This window comes from Octopus bimaculoides, chromosome 6, assembly GCF_046866305.1.
Source record: "Octopus bimaculoides isolate indiv1 chromosome 6, ASM4686630v1, whole genome shotgun sequence".
NCBI lineage: Eukaryota > Metazoa > Mollusca > Cephalopoda > Octopoda > Octopodidae > Octopus > Octopus bimaculoides.
Genome location: NC_142933.1, coordinates 111,885,545 through 111,897,076, shown reverse-complemented (window position 1 = coordinate 111,897,076; position 11,532 = coordinate 111,885,545). Strand labels below are relative to the sequence as shown.

The 11,532-nt window shown below is 34.9% G+C and overlaps 1 long non-coding RNA gene across 1 annotated transcript in view; it reads right to left on the bottom strand.

The window, feature by feature from the left end:
• Positions 1-984: 984 nt before the first annotated feature.
• The window catches only part of LOC149135378 (uncharacterized), a 12,460-nt gene continuing 1,912 nt past the window's right edge, over positions 985-11,532 (bottom strand). The window contains exons 2-3 of the long non-coding RNA XR_016242133.1: positions 8,036-8,127; positions 985-1,252 (exon numbers count right to left, since the gene is read on the bottom strand). This is a non-coding gene — a long non-coding RNA (uncharacterized LOC149135378). The remainder of the gene's footprint in view (positions 1,253-8,035; positions 8,128-11,532) is intronic.

Sequence of the window (11,532 nt, the reverse complement as noted above, 5' to 3'; positions counted from 1 at the left end):
CATTTTTCTAAGTATCTCTACGATCCACTGGAACAAAACACTTGAAAATAGTTTCCACATAAGCGGAAGACACGTTATTGGTCTAAAGTTAGATACAGTATTACCCTTTTCAGGATCCTTGCCACATAGCAATGTCTTTCCCTTTGGATACTGCGCCTTCATGCAAGCACTCATCTAACTGTTGCGCTATCCTTTCATGGAGCCCTCTCGGCTTCTTCATCCAATAACCTTGGACACCATCCGTCTCTGGGCTCTTCCAATTTGGGATTTTCCTTAACTGTCTTTTTATCATTTCTGTAGTTATTTTTATGTTGCCTTGACCTTGTATATTTCTTAACATATCTTGGAGTTCGTGCTGCCACTGCGCATCATCATTTTGCTTTACAGGTTGGCCCCTTGATTCCTCCCCAGAATGCTTTGCTTTCGTCTACATCTGGTATCAATGTTAGATATAATTGCCCATCTAGTTCTTCAGGCATTTTTTCTAAATAGCTTCAAACAATCTGTTCTGCTTGAATTGTTTTTTTCTACTGTCATATCTTTCCAGTTTTGCTTCGATTGCTACAACTCTTCGTTTCAAGTCTTCCAACATCACAACACACCCTTTATCGCTTATTCTATATGGTTTTTCTAGTCTTATTCTTGTGCTTTCGTTTTGCAATTTCCCTCCTTACAATCTTTCAATTTGTGCCAAATTGTACAGCAGAAGTGTGAAAGAAGATCTTCCTTTAATACAAAATGAATGTACAGAATTTTTAGATCTCTTACAATTAGATCTAAAATGTAGGTTGGATAATTTCATAAAATCCAGCGGCATTTCTTTACAAAAGGAGATAATCCAGTGAAAAGCAAAGACAAAAATTATATCTCTGCTTACGAAAAGGCAAAATAGGATTAAAGTTTTGCTTATGTCAAATAGTACAACAATAACTGAAAAAGACAAAAATTCTGACACTATCAGCTGTACATTTAAAGTAGAAGACTCATTCAAATCACAAGTTGAAATTATCAGACACATCCCTAACTATACATTTGTGCCTCAGAGAGGCAATAACAAGGGAGACCATAACAAATACCGGAAAGAACGTACATTCTAGAATAATCGAGACGTTTTTATCGCAGGATTGATGAAGGAATAAATCTGGATTAGTAAAAGATAACCTGTGGTCAGATGCCGTCAAAATGGATGTTGCAAGTCCTAACGATACCCGGAAGCCACAGTGCCATACAGAAATTGCGGCCGGTAGGAGCGCTGAAACGAAGAAAATGAGATTAATAAGTCAGAAAGTCTAGTTGCTATATATGTCTGAGTAAACACATTTTAGAGCCGAATTTCCGGAAGAACTGGAAATATAAGCAAGAATAAGAAACCTAAAATAACAGTAATCACCGTCAACAACAAAAGAACAAACTCCAGTTTTCAGGGCATCACCAGGAAAAACATTGTATATTGTAAGTGTATTAACTTTATTCTCAATATTATACATAGATGAGCAAACACATCGTCCCCTAAGTGAGCCAATTTACAACACTACACAGCAAACGATCGATGAAGAAGAGAAAATAATTACAGATAAAAATACACAAACAGTTAATGAATATACGAAAGAGAACAGAGAAAAATAATCACAGAAAAAGAAAACTCAACATAAAATTGACGAGGAACAATTTCTTACAAACAACAACGAAATCTCTCCTCTTGAAAATAACAAACAAAATTAAGAGAACATATATGAACTAAGATTCACCATTCTTAATAGACCAAACTACGCATTTGTGACACTGCGGGTTTCCAAAGAAGTAAGAATGAAACAAGAACAGGTTCAAAGTATAAACATGTAAAAGACCGATTATTGATAAAATTAAAATTAAAGGTTTACACCGAACTTAAAAGAGAACACCCTCAAGGTATGTGTTTTTCAGCGGTGAATGTTTCGAAATTTCAACTACTATTGCATTCTCACAACAACATTTAAGGAATGGTTAAGCGAACTAGGTCGTGGAGTGCCCTAGATTAACATAGCCACGAAACTTTCGTTTTATATGGTTCAAATTATTGTGCGTTTTTATATAGTATCTTATTTCCTTGCAAAAATAGATGTGGGCATATATATATAGATACATATATATACATACATACACACACAAACACACAAACAAAAATCCAAGCACACACACATATACATGCATACATATATGTGTATATATATATATATATATATATATATATATATATATATATATATATATATATATATATATATATATATATATATATATATATATATATATATATATGTTTGTATGTTTATGCGTTCACATTTTGCATGTGTGTGTACATTGTGTGTGTGTGTGTGTGTGCGTGTAAGAGACTTATTCTCTCCATTCCTTTCCTATTTGAAAAGATGCTTCTTTCATACTCTACATTTCTTTCTTTCTCTGTAACCCTATCGTCATCATTAACATCATCATCATCATCAATATTATTGTTACTGTTATTATTATTATTGTTCAGTAGTTTTATTTTTATAACGTGCTTTCACTTCACTACCGAGCGCAACTCTGTGCGCCTTGGGTATGTGCTGTGGTTTGCTGTGGTGTTCTTATGTTTACTGTATTGAAAGTGTTTTGCGTAGAATGTGTGCAGTACCCAGTAGTGCAATTTTCTGTATGTTATATATATTTGTAAGTCCTTGTGTTTTTGTTATGTATTTGTCTGAATATTTTTTTATTATCCCTAAGGCACCTACTATGATAGGAATTGTTTCTGTTTTCAGATTCCACATTCGAGTTATCTCTATTTCCAGGTCTTTGTATTTTGAAAGTTTTTCCATTTCTTTTAGAGAAACGTTGTCATCTGCTGGTATTGATACATCAATTAGAAAGCATTTTTTTCTACATGATCTTTGACAACTATATCTGGTCTATTTGCCTTAATTTCTCTATCTGTGTGTATTGGCATATCCCAGAGTATGGTTGCTTTCTCGTTTTCTGTGACCTTTTCTGGCGTGTGTTTATACCATCTTTATTATTATTATTATTATTATTATTATTATTATTATTATTATTATTCAGTAGTTTTATTTTTATAACGTGCTTTCACTTCACTACCGAGCGCAGCTCTGTGCGCCTTGGGTATGTGCTGTGGTTTGCTGTGGTGCTCTTATGTTTACTGTATTGAAAGTGTTTTGCGTAGAATGTGTGCAGTACCCAGTAGTGCAATTTTCTGTATGTTATATATATTTGTAAGTCCTGGTGTTTTTGTTATGTATTTGTCTGAATATTTTTTTATTATACCTAAGGCACCTACTATGATAGGAATTGTTTCTGTTTTTAGATTCCACATTCGAGTTATCTCTATTTCCAGGTCTTTGTATTTTGAAAGTTTTTCCATTTCTTTTAGAGAAACGTTGTCATCTGCTGGTATTGAAACATCAATTAGAAGGCATTTTTTTCCTTCATGATCTTTGACAACTATATCTGGTCTATTTGCCTTAATTTCTCTATCTGTGTGTATTGGCATATCCCAGAGTATGGTTGCTTTCTCGTTTTCTGTGACCTTTTCTGGCGTGTGTTTATACCATCTTTTTTCTGTTGCTATTCCATAATGTTGGCATAGCTTCCAGTGTATATAGGTCCCAGCTCTGTCGTGTCTGTGAATATATTCCTTCTTAGCCAGGACTGGGCAGCCAGAGATAATATGATTTATTGTTTCTTGTCGATCTCCACATATTCTACAGTTACTTGTTATATTTCTTTTCATTGTGTGTTTTTGGTAATTTCTGGTGGGGAGGCTTTGGTCTTGTGCAGCAATTAAAAATCCTTCAGTCTCTGCTTTGAGTCCTGAGCTTCTCAGCCATTGCTGGGATTTTTCTCTGTCTATTTCTTTCGCATTTAGTTTAGCCCAGTATTTACCATGTAGGGGCTTTTCTTGCCATCGTTTTATCATGGTCCGTTGCTGTTCTAGTTTTAGTTTGGATTTCATTTGTTTTATAGCTTTTGTTGTTTCTTCTTCTTCTTCTTCTTCGTATTTGTTAGGTAGATTGATTTCTTGTTTGTATTTGTCAGCTTCCTTAAATACTGAAAACAGTTTTTTGTTTTGCTCGTGTTTTGTGGCTATTTGTATTAGTTTCCCTTGCTTCTGGAGTAGGTATTTTTGCAGTCCTATGGTGGTTATTTTATAATAGTTTTCTAGCTGTATAAGACCCCTGCCACCTTCTGTGCGTTGTATATATAGCCTTTCTATGTCAGATTTTGGGTGGTGCATCCTATATCCTGTCATTATTTTTCTTGTTTTCCTGTCTATTTTACATAGTTCGTTTAGTGTCCAGTTAAGGATGTTGTAGCTGTAGCTTATAACTGGGACAGCTAAAGTGTTGATACCCATTATCTTGTTTTTAGCATTGAGCTCTGTTTTTAGTAGTGATCTAACTCGTCTATAGTACTCTTTCTTTATTTTTTCTTTCATTTGTGTATGTTGTATCCTATCTAGTTCATTGACTCCTAAATACTTATATGGTTGGCTTTCGTCTAGTTCTCTTATTTCATTGGCTTTATCTAGTGTTATATTGCTACTTTTAACTAATTTTCCTCTTTTCAGGGTTGCTTTGGCACATTTTTCTAATCCGAATTTCATTTCTATTTCCTTGGTAAAGCCGTGTACTGTCTGTAGTAGTGTTTCTAGCTCTTTGTCGTTTTTTGCATATAATTTTAGGTCATCCATATATAGAAGGTGGCTGACTGTTTTTCCATAGCATTTGTAACCGCATCCAGTTCTATTTAGCAATTCTGTTAAAGGTGTGAGTGCCAGGCAGAACAGGAGTGGAGAGAGCGTGTCTCCCTGGAATATTCCTCTTCTAATGGGGATGGCTTTCGTTTTCACAAGTCCCTCTTTTGTTTGGAGCTGTAGCACTGTCTGCCATTTGTTCATTGAGTGCTCTATGTATTTTATGATAATTGGTGCCACCTTGTTTATGGCTAGTGTTTCCAGAATCCACGTGTGGGGAACACTGTCGAAAGCCTTTTGGTAGTCCACCCAGGCCATACTGATGCCTTTCTTCTTTCTGCGGCTGTCTTCAGTTATGGCTTTATTGATCAATAATTGATCTTTACAGCCGTATGAGCCCTTGCAGCATCCCTTCTGCTCTTCTGGAAACAGGTTGTTATTTTCCAGGTGTTTACTCACTCTCTGCGATATTATTGCAGTAAAGGCTTTGTAGATCGTAGGGAGACAGGTTATAGGTCTATATTATTATTATTATTATTATTATTATTATTATTATTATTATTATTATTATTATTATTATTATTATTATTATCATCATTGATTGAGAGAACAGTGACATTGGGGTAAACTATTCGAAGCCCAATATATCCATCATGACTACCCGTCTGATAAGGGCACACCAGACACATGCATCACAACCATATGTGTGCGATATGGGTATTTCATATCACGATAAACGGTACATGACCTTGCAGGTGGGGGCCCACTTAGAATTTTCGTCTGGTTGAGTCGCCCATCCCACTACAGAGCTCGCAATGGATCATTCTTGCCACATTGTCATGGCGTCTTTTGTATTCACGCTGTGCCAATTTTGGGCATGCGCTAACGATGTTCCATCCTGTTTCACCCCTCTCACCACACATTCTTGCTCTCTTGTTGCTATCGGTAGTGCTTTCAGTTTGTTGCTATCGCTAGTAGTGTCAATTCTGCACTTCACATAATTGGTCCTTAACGCTTGTTCCTGAGCTGCGCATATGAGTGCTTCTGTCTCTACCTTCGGACCACTTCTCCTCATCCAGATCCACTAGTCCTTTGTATCTGTCTTAACGTTCACATCTCTTGCAAACTGACCATACGTTTTCTTTTCCTTCCATGCTTTTTCTTCTTTGTTCATTTCTTGTTTAAATTTTTCTTTCGTTACACAATTTTCAGTTCTAATGATGTCGGCCTTCTTCATGTGTTTCAACAGTGGCTCAACGGCATTTTTTATATACCATCCTGAGCTGTTTTCCTCTGCTGCAATACAGTCCTGGAAACTAACCAAACCTCTCCCACCCTTTCATCTGGACAAGTACAGCCTATCGGTGTCACTCTTAATGTGAAAGTCTCTGTGTACCGTCAACATTCTTCTTGTCTTGGTATCCATTTTCTTCATTTCTCTGTCAATTTCGAGCACAACACTAACCTCAGTCTTCGGAATTACTCCATCCTCTGTGGCTCTTTCATTTCCTTTTCCATTATCTCGTTGAACTCTAGTACACCAATATATTTGTATCCTTCAATTTCCTTAATCAAGTCTCTATTCGGTAATTCTATCCCTGTTAGGGATTGTACCTTGGCTCTTTTTAAGCAGATTACTCTGCGCTTCTTAAGTCCAAATTCCATTCTAATGTCAGTAGTAAAACAGTGGACCGTGTTCACCAAGGAACTCACTTGTGTCTCATCCTTGCCATACAGTTTCAAATCATCCATGAAGAGGAGGTGGTTGATATTTTGAGATTTTTCCTTTGGTTGGTACCCCAAGTTCATTTTCCTGAGAACCAAGGTCAGGAGTCTCATGGAGAGAGCGGAAAGCAATGGAGGTAGGCTGTCACCCTGGAAAATCCCTCTTCTGATACCCAGAAGATGTCAGTTCAGTTTTCCATCCCACCATACTTCTCTTCAAGAAACACGTTACATTCCTGGCAGTTTTAAACAGATCTAAGTATTCCGTGATCCATGAATGTGGAATCATATCATAAGCTTTACGATAGTCAATCCAGGCCATTCCCTGATTTGTTGTCCGTTTACAATTTTGCATTGCCATTTTGTCTATCAATAGTTGATCTTTGGTACCTTTGCATCTCCTTCTACAGACTTTCTTTCCGGTTTGGCAAATATATCTTCTATTATAGCCTCGGGCCGACCAAATCCTTGTGAGAGGATTTGGTAGACGGAAACGGAAAGAAGTCCGTCGTATATATTTATTTATATATATATATATATATATATATATATATATATATATATATATATATATATATATATATATATATTCATGTATATATCTACCCAAAAGACCATTTTGCACCCCACCCACACCCCGATGTAAACCATACTGTACCCCTACACACACTGCGTGCATACATAAATACCCCAAGAATTTAACAAAAATATAAAAGAAAACATGCTGACGAACTCAAATGTGTATGCCTCTCTGCCTCCCGCAAAGACTATACATATAGTACCGATACACATATTCCATTTCTACAAGAACAAGCACGCATTTCCCATAAACTCTTTTCCAGAAAACTCTCGCCGACTTGCAACACCTCCGAAGATTGTGTTTTTGGTACCAAAGGATATAACTCTTAACTTAACCCTTGCTCGGTTCGTTTCATCGTCTTTTTCACAGCAACCACAAACCGGATATGTCTGTTCACCTCCAACAATAAAGAGCAGTCGCCACATTCCATTCCAAAACGGCTATCTCTGAAGAGCGCAGGGTTACATAACCGCACTGTTGCCTAATACTCTGTTGAACCCTCAGTGCGAAACGATTGGTAAGATCGCCCGTAATCGATATATAATATTGTACACTTCGATATATATATATTTATGTATATATATATATATATATATATATATATATATATATATATATATATATATATATATATATACTAATTATAATTGAGGGTACACGAAGTATCAGAATTGAAAATTATTCAAATAAACAACCAGTTCGTTGAAAATACGACAGGCTGACGGAAATCGAGGGACGAACAAAATACTTGCTGGCTACTTATATTATTGTTGTTATTATTTATTAATAATAGTAATAATATATTTAGTTTTATATATATATATATATATATATATATATATATATATATATATATATATATATATATATATATATATATATATATATATGGGGAGTCTATTTGTCTGTGTTTGCCTTCTACCACCACTTGACAACCGGGATTGGTGTGTTAACGTCGCCGTATCCAAGCGGTTCGGCTTAAAAAAATACTATGGAATACGTACGTGGCTTAGAAAAAGAAAATCAATAGTGGAGTCAATTGATTCGACTAGAAAATTCTTCAAATCGGTGCTCCAGCATGGCCGTAGTGAAATGCCTGAAACAAGTAAAAGAAAAAAGATACTAATACCACGAATAATATTACTACTGTTGCTGCTGCTGCTACTTAGAATCGCTGCCAGTGGGAAAGGAATTAAACAATTTCAAAGGAAGGAACGTTTAAAAGCTTCCTTTCTGAGCGTTTTCAATTATTTATTAGGTTATTTACTGAGGTTGTTGTCTTTCTGTTTCTTGTTGTTGCTGTTGTTGCTTTCATCAAAACATCGGTTTCTGTCTTGCTTCCAGCTTCTTAGAAAACTGGCGAAAATAACAGTAAAAGAACAAGGAACTGTGTGTGTGCGAGTGTGTGCGCTTGTGTGTGTATGTGTACGTGTGTGTGTGTGTTTGTGTATGTGTTTGTGTATGTTTTTGTGCATGCGTGTGTGTTTGTGTGTGTGCGTGTTCGTGTGTGTGCGTGTTCGTGCGTGTGCGTGTGTTTGTGAGTGTGTGTGTGTGCACGTGTGTGTGTGTGAGTGTGTATGCGTGTATGTGTGTGCAGATGTGTGTGTGCATGTGTGTGTGTGTGCGCGTGTGTTTGTATATGTGCGCGTGTGCGTGCGTGCGCGCGTGTGTGTGTGTATGTATGTATATGCGTGCATGTGTGCGTGTGTGTGTGTGAGCGTGTATGTGTGTGCAGATGTGTGTGTGTGTGATTATGTGCGTGCATGTGTGTGAGCATGTATCTGTGTATGCGCGCGTGTGTGTGTATATGTGCGCGTGTGTGTGCGCCTGTGTGTGCGCGCACGCGAGCGTGTGTGTGTGTATGTGTATGTGTGTTTTTTATTTATGTGACTATAACAATTTAACAAATGCAAAAACAAACTAAACATCTCACATATAAAATCAGAGTAATGAAGTCGAGAGAGAGAAAGAGTCTTCGTTGTTCGCTTGTAGCTAAATAATAATTCCTAGCAACACTTAGTCTCACTAACTCCAGACTAAACATTACCAAATATTATAACAACGATTCCATGTCATAAAGTACACAAACAATATGCAACAATTCAATTATTTTAATATTTAATGTGAAAATTAGTGCAGCTTCTCTTCTTTCTTTGTTTCGTTACCGTAGAATTTATTTCGATTTTCTACATTATATTAATATAGTTCATATTTATGTTACTTAGCATGTTTGTTATATCTGATGGAGTTATTTATAATTTGTTCAACATTACATTCTTCCCGCTTTCCTTTCTTTTTTCCTTTTGTCTCCTTTCCTGTTAGACATTATCGATCCTACCCCACGAAATAATAAATAAGGAAAATATGTTAATAATAATATTAAATTTTTTTTTCTACCTCCTTTATAAGATATCTTTTGTGAGATAAAATATTTGGATAAGAATGTGACATGGATAAAACGTAATTGCTTATGACATTCGGGTAATAAACCTGTAAACTGGTGGGGTAGGGTAGAGATGCTTTATATAATTAAAGTGGAAACTATAATTTATGCAGCATTGAAGATCGTCTTAGCATAGATTAATGTAGCAGAGACGGAATATGTAGCAGCAGGTATTAAACATTAAATTTAATCGTGTGATACTTGCCACAAATATATATATATATATATATATATATATATATATATATATATATATATATATATATATATATATATATATATATATATATATATATATACATAAATATATGTGTGTGTATATATATATATATATATATATATATATGTGTGTGTGTGTGTGTGTGCGTGTGTGTGTGTGTGTGTGTGTGTGTGTGTGTATATGTATTTATGTTTATATATGTATATATATATATATATATATATATATATATATATATAAATAAAATATATATATATATATATGTATATATGTGTGTATATATGTATAGGCGCAGGCGTGCATGTGTAATAATAAGTTTCCTTTCCAACCACATGATTCTGGGTTCAGTCCCATTCTGCGGCACCTTGAGCAAGTGTCTTCTGCTATCACCACAAGTCGACCAAAGTTCTGTGAGTGGATTTGGTAGAAGGAAACTGACAGAAACCCATCATGTGTGTATGTGTGCCTGTTTGTGCCAATGTTTTTTCCCATCACCGCTTTACAACCAGTGTTGGTTTGTTTACGTGAAACCTAGCGATTCGTCAAAAAGGGAATTAATACCAGGCCTAAAAATAAGCATTGGGGGTCAAGATTCATTGAACTAAAATATTCTTCAAGGCGGTGCCCCGGCACGGTCGCACTCTAATGACTGAAACAAGTAAAAGATAAAAGATGCGCGTGTATATATGTATATATAAATATAAATAAATAAATAAATATATATATATATATGCATGTATATTATATATGTATATATATATATATATATATATATATATATATATATATATATATATATATATATATATATATATATATATGTAATATAATATGTGGCAATTATTCGGTTACCATAATAAAACTCCGTTTCGGATGTTGGGGCAGGAATCTGCTCCACCATCTCGTCAGTTATGAAGGCAATCAAAAAATGCTATGAAAATGACAGTTAAACAAAGGAAAATTACTATGTAATTGACCGTTATTAAGACTGAAGAGCTATTAGAATGACCATTAAATAAGGGGGGAAAACCTAAGGGGAGAAAGTAAAAAAGTAAGAAACTAAAAATGCTCAGTATTTTTTGATTGCTTTGATAACTGACGAGATGCCGGAGCAGATTTCCGCCCCGACATCCGAAACTCGGAGTTTTATTATGGCAACTGAATAATTGTCACATATTATACTACAGATAAATTCCTCAATTTACATAATATCGAGATCTCATTCATTTCTTTGTTGTCATACCATCACTATTAATATTATATATATATATATATATATATATATATATATATAGGTGAGAAAGTTGGTATGTGAAAGCACGTGGTTGGATGTATAAAAGATAATAAGAGTGAAAAAACTACAGAAGGCTTGTGTTACATGGTTAAAGTATATATTTAAATTATGTCAGAAAAATGTTATAAAATCTTTTTGGTATATAAACATTGTATTTTGAGAAATAACCGGCTTCGTGTTGTCTCTTCAAATTTCTCTACTTCATTGTAACGTGTTCGCTATGTATGTATGTCTAATCAGCTTCTGAAGAATGAAAGTTGAAATAGGATTGGAACGAAGTAACGCAAAAAACTTTTGTCACAGCTCCACCGATTTTTCCACCTCGTGGTCTTAATTTTATGACAAATACTGCAGCATCTCTATTTTGCAACAGAGGTTCCAAAAATAAGCCATAAATGTATGAGGAAGAGGTTGTGGATTTCCCTCAATTAGATTTAACCTCAATTAACAAAACTAGAGAATACATTTACAATCATGTAATTAGTTAAAAATATAGTAAACAAAACAAGTAAACAAGTATTTTAATTATTCCTGTGTTAAGAGA